This window comes from Elaeis guineensis, chromosome 7 (assembly GCF_000442705.2).
Source record: "Elaeis guineensis isolate ETL-2024a chromosome 7, EG11, whole genome shotgun sequence".
NCBI classification, from domain to species: Eukaryota; Viridiplantae; Streptophyta; class Magnoliopsida; order Arecales; family Arecaceae; genus Elaeis; species Elaeis guineensis.
In genome coordinates this window covers 77,273,824-77,279,988 of record NC_025999.2, presented here as the reverse complement: position 1 = coordinate 77,279,988, position 6,165 = coordinate 77,273,824, and positions in this window count along the sequence as shown.

Genomic DNA, 6,165 nt, shown 5'->3' with positions numbered 1-6,165 from the left:
TGGTTTGAGTGCATCAAGTCAATTTCTGACTTCATTGTCTCTAACTATTTTTCGGAGTCGATATCTGATATTACCTCGCTATAGATTTTAGGGTTATCTCCATATACTCCATTTTCTATGAGAAATATTTTCTCTACATCCTTGGAGATAATACCTAAGTACCTCTCAAAAGGATGAAAAATCCTGCTAGACCTATGAGGTGGAGGAGGAGGTGCGTAGATTGGCTCTAACTGAATTGGTTCCAAAGGTTTCGAGGTTCGTTCCTCTTCAGAGACTTTTTTCTCGAGTCCAATCTGTCTTTCCATACTTTCATCGTGAATAAACTATTTTTAAGAAAGATTACATATCGACCACAATCACATTATGGTCTTTCGAAAGATAGAAATAATATCCTAATGACTTCTTAAGGTATCCAATAAAATGAGATTTAAGAGACCTAGTTTCTAACTTGTCCGTCTGTTGTCTTTTGACATAGACTGGACAATCCCAAATCTTGAGATGACTCAAACTTGATTTCTTACCATGCCATATCTCATATGGTATGATAGGAACGATTTTAGAAAGAAACCTATTTAGTACATAAATAGTAGTAAGCAGACTATATCCTCAAAGAAAAATAGAAAGGTCGATGAAGCTCATCATGGATCGAACCATATCTAATAGGATCTAATTTTTTTATTTTGAAACTCCATTGAGTTGAGATATTTCAGATGGAGTCTATTGTGAGACTATGCCATGCTCCTTGAGATAATCTAAAAATTTTTCACTAAGATATTCACCTCTTCAATCTTATCAAAGAACTTTAAGAAACTTTGCAGTTTGCTTCTTCATTTCATTTTTGAGTTCTTTGAATTTTTCAAAGATCTCAGACTTGTGCCGCATAAGGTACATATACCCATACCATAAAAAGTTATCAATAAAGATTATGAAATAGAGATAATCTTCTTTGACCGGCACATCAAATGGACCGCACACATCTGAATGCACCAAAATAAATATCTCTGTGGTCCTTTTTTCATGTCCTACAAAGGATAGCTTGATCATTTTCTCTTAAAAACATGATTCACAGACCGGATATAACTCAGAAGTCAATGGATCTAATAATCGGATTTTCTCCAATCTGTTAATTCTGTTTTCTCCAATGTGACTTAGCTTTAGGTGCTACAAGTACTTTTGGTTAACATTATCTCTAGATCATTTAGATCCTACAGCATTCATATTTTGCTCGAAATAATTCACAGATACATCTACATGTAATTGAAAAAGACCATTAATAAGGAAATCACTTTCAATTTTATTATTTTCAAAATAGATATTATAGTGATCCTTATAAAAACTAATTACATAATCATCTTGCATTAAGCAAAAGATAGAAATTAGATTCCTGCTTACAGCAGGTACAAAATAACAATCTCTCAAAAATAAAACAGTCTCTGACGGTTGTCAAAGAGGGTATGTTCTGACGATCACAGTAGCAATCTTTGCTCCATTTCCAATGCGTAGGGCCATTTCTCCTTCCCTCAGCCTCCTGTTATCCTCAAGATCCTACAAAAAAGTGCATAGATGAGCACTAGATCCAGAGTCGATCATCCAACTGGATGCAGAAGAAATCATTAAATTAGTTTCTATAACGAGCATACCTTCAAAAGATCCACATTCTCTCTTATTCTTCAGACTTGCTAGGTAAGCTAGGTAGTTCCTTTTGTAGTGGCCGTCAGTGTTACAATAAAAATATTTTTCTTTCTCTATGGCCTTTTTTTTTGGAATCACCTTCTTCTCCTTCTTCTTGCTCTCCACCATTTATTTCTTCGTAGATTTTTTTTTTCTTTCCAATCGACTTTCTTTTGGAAGAAGTCTGTTCCACAGTAAGTAAAGAGCCCTTTGAACTTTTCAAAGTTTCCTCAGTCATAACCAGCCTATTCATCAACTCAGCAATAGTACATTGGATCTTATTCATATGAAAGTTTACTATAAATTATTCATACAAATCTATAAGAGACTACAGGATGAGATCAATCTGCAACTCTTTGTCCATCGATATTTCGAGCTTCTCAAGCTCATCTAGATCTTTGATCATTGTCAGACAATGCTCATGCCGACTATCCATCATGTATTTTTACTTTGAAGAGTCACTTTGATACTTCGTAGCGAGCTGTGTGGCTAGTTCTGCTTACCATACATTTCTTGAAGGTGAGCCTAAATTTTTCTGATAGTCTTCATGTCTTCATGTTGGCACTGTAACTCATTAGACATTGAGGCTAATACATAGCACCTAACTTTATTGTCATCATCCAACCACTACTCATGAGATGCTCTTTGATCAGCAGTCAGATGGACTGGAAGAGGGGTAAGGTCCTGATCAAGCACATAGCCAATTTTTTCAAAACTCAAGATGATTTTTAAGTTTCAGAGTTAATCCTTAAAATTAGATCCAGCCAACCTATTGGTCTCTAGTATTTGGGCAGGGAGATTTGAAGCAAACATTTCCTATAGAGAGTCAAAGTTTCTAGTTAGAGTTTGTAAATGACTCCATCGATTTATTTTAAAAATTTTATTTTAAAAATAAATTTAAGCTTCCACTAGTTTCTCAGATCCTTGACACTCCCCGGTAGAGAAATGAAAATCTTCATGATTAAAAAATTTTAGTGGGTGCTGCGATCTCATCGATTGACTCACCACCTCACCTAACAGTTATTGGTGATAAGTCAACCAATGAGTGGACAAGTCTTGTCCAATGTTTCTTCAAACATGTTGCAGCTAACTTTGATCTCTAATTCATGAAGCCTCACTATGCCTAGAATGTTGGCCTACTCAGTTAAGTCAGATCTACCATTTATACGAAATGGAGCCATTATTGAGATCCTCATCGTATCTGAAATATTGAGCCCAATCCCGTCTCCACCCTGTAGCATCTCATGCCAATAATGTAGTTGCATCATCTCGGTGCAATTAAACTATTGTGACCAGTCGAGAACAATCAACCCCAGGAAGAGCCTGCACAATTACGGTGATGGAAGACCGTTAGACTTAATATTTTAAAGAGAGATTTAGATTTAGGTCTCATCCTTAATTAGTCATAACTGTTATGATTAACCTAGTGGTATGGGTTAGCTTGAATCATTAAACAATCTCGTTCAAAACTTAATTAACGAAGTTGGTTAGATAGCTCGAATCATTAAACAATCTCATTCAAAACTTAATCAATCAAGTTGGTTAGATAAGTGTGATCGTTAGGAGGGTTGCAGATGCTTACCTTAGACACCATTTGTTCATGACCAAGTAAAAATGATCCAAATTAAAAATCACGATCCAGATTTGTCTTAGATACCAATTGATCAATTAGAATTGAATAGGTCAGCCTAGACTCGAGCTCGAACCACTGAGCTAAATTAGGTCCTTTAATTGATCGACAGCATATGGTGGTTAATTGATCTGACCAATTTACAACTATTGGATTGGTCATGAGCACACTTGACCTAATCCTAATCAACTTTTGATTCGATTTAATCAACCGCTCAAAACTAGACCTAATTGAGCTATCCATATCTAAAATCCCATGTCTTATGCAATCATATAATTAGATCTTAAATTCTCAATTTTAGATCTCTTAATTTCATATCTTAATTCTCAATTAAGTACATTATGAACATGGATTCAATTTAGATGTTGAAATAATTTTAGATCTAAATAATTTAATCATTGTATCTCATACAAATTTGCTATCCACTGAATGGAGTTCTCTCATTTTGGACTTGAGTCGACTCATCATAGTGAGTCGACTCGACTCTGAGATCAAGTCGACTTGTCTGTGACGAACAAAAATCTGTAAGCCTTAACCTGCACAATTAAGTCAGCTTATCTGTAAAACGAGCCGACTCACCAGGATCTCGAGTCGACTCGAACAAAAATCGAGTCAACTCAGCAGGCATGCCAGCCACAAGTTTCAAAGTTCCAGATTATATGTGCATCATAAAAAGTTTTAGTTTAGATGTGGAAACAACTTTTTCAAATCTAAACAACTTAAATATGCATCATATACAAAAGATCCTAGGATTTTTGGATCTAATATTTTATAGAAAATTAAGTTCTTTCGTTTCATGGTTCTTCCTCTCATTTCATGCAGGCACCCCTCCTACCATAGTCCTCTATGGTAAGACAGCCTTTACCATGGACTTTGAGGAGTACTAAGATATTTAGAAACAAATTAGATCCTCATATCAAATTTGTATAACTAGTTCTACATATCACATATGCATGAATAGATCTACATATCACATATGCTTGCACATATCTCATATATGAAATCAAAAATTAGATATAGTCTAAGCATGCTGATTTAATCTAAAAACTAACTTTAGATATATACATAACCTCATATCTCATCTGAAAATAAATCTAATTTAGATCTATGATCACAGCAACCAGGCACTGATACCAGTTAAAGGAACGAGTTGCACACCGGATCGATTACAGGTAGAAGTAGTAGATTTCAAAAATTAAATCCAATCCAGCATGCGATGCATAGATCTAAATCAGATAAATAAGTCATAAATCAATATATAAAAGGATATTGTGATAAACTTTTTATCATCTTGAACAGGTAGCAATTGACTGCGATTGATGATCGTGGTTTGAGTAAGTTCGCTTGTCAAGCTGCACAGGCATCCGAACTCTACGGATATCCACTCGAACCTAGCCTAGAAAGCTCTCTCCTGATCTGATCTGCTTACTCCAAGATGGATCTGAGGGCTCCTAAATTTACAATCGAACTGATCTTTGGAAGCTGCTGGATCAACTCTTGAAGCAACCTTCTTCTTCCTATGCTTGAATAGCACCTAAATCCTTTCAATACTCTAAGGATCAACCCAACTCCTTTGGGCATAGAATATGGCAGCAACTTACTCGTAGGTGTGTGAGATTAGAGGAAAGTGGAGGTGGGAGAGAAGCAGGGTTTTGGGCCTAACACTTGGATGCCGAACCCTTTGACAAGGGGTCTAATTTATAGACCCAAAACTGCAACCAATTTTGGGCGGCACCTCTTTGAAATCAAATTTCAAAGGGGGTGCTACTCTTTCTCTCCGCATTTCTTCGTAAGAAATCTTACGAGAAAAAAGTGGGCGTGCGCCTTCTTATCCCATTCAAATTTAAGTAGGGTTTATCCTAACCACTTTATTTAAATTTGAACTCTTCAAATTCAAACTTAATTTAAATGGGACTAACCACTTAATCGTCTCATCCTTATCCAATAGGAGGGGCGTGCGCCCTTCTTTGTGCATGAAAAAGCATGAACAAAAGAGGGGTGTGCACTCCTCACTCCTCCTACTCGGATGGGGGGTGCAAGCCCCTCATCCTTATCCCTTTTAGGGCATGCAACCCATTTGAATTTCAAATGGGGTGTGCCCTTCTGCCTTGAGAATGCACGAAGAAAGAAAAGGGGGGGCACCAACATTAGCGCCTCCATCATCCAATCGATTTCAGAAAACCAACTTTGGTCTCCTATGAGCCAATTTGGATTTGATCAAGCCCTATCTCATAGGAAACTCAAATCAGGAGAAATTTGGATCTAATTATGTGCTAGCATGATTTTTGTAGACCTAATTGGACTTCTTAAGTTCAATTAAGCAATCCTAGACCAATCTTTGTTTGTGTGACCCATAGGTTCATCCTGCATGATAATGGGATATGTTCTGATCTCTATCAGTAACAACATCGAAATTCTTTTTGATAGATTGAATTCTTTCTAATTCAGTAAATAGAATTATTAATCATCGATATAATTTTAATTGATTTCATAATTTATCAGTGACACCAACAGTATACAGTAGTAACCAATCAGAATCAAATAAATAAATCTCTAGGTGTAGTTATCGTGTGATTCAGTTCTTCTATCATGAGTTCTGATAGGACAGAGGTCAAGGATAACTCATCAAATCTCATTCCTATCATACGTTAGAATCAATCGATTCGAGTTTAATGTGAAATCTTATGAAAATACCTTTCTATCATTCACACTGCTATGACCATGGGCTTTAGGACTCAATCTCATGATCTATGTAGGACTACTCCTCTTCTATTTAGATCGATAGATTTTATTTTGGTATAATTTAATTCTTACAATGAATATACTACAGCCAACATACGTCTAGGATATCGAGTTATGGTATA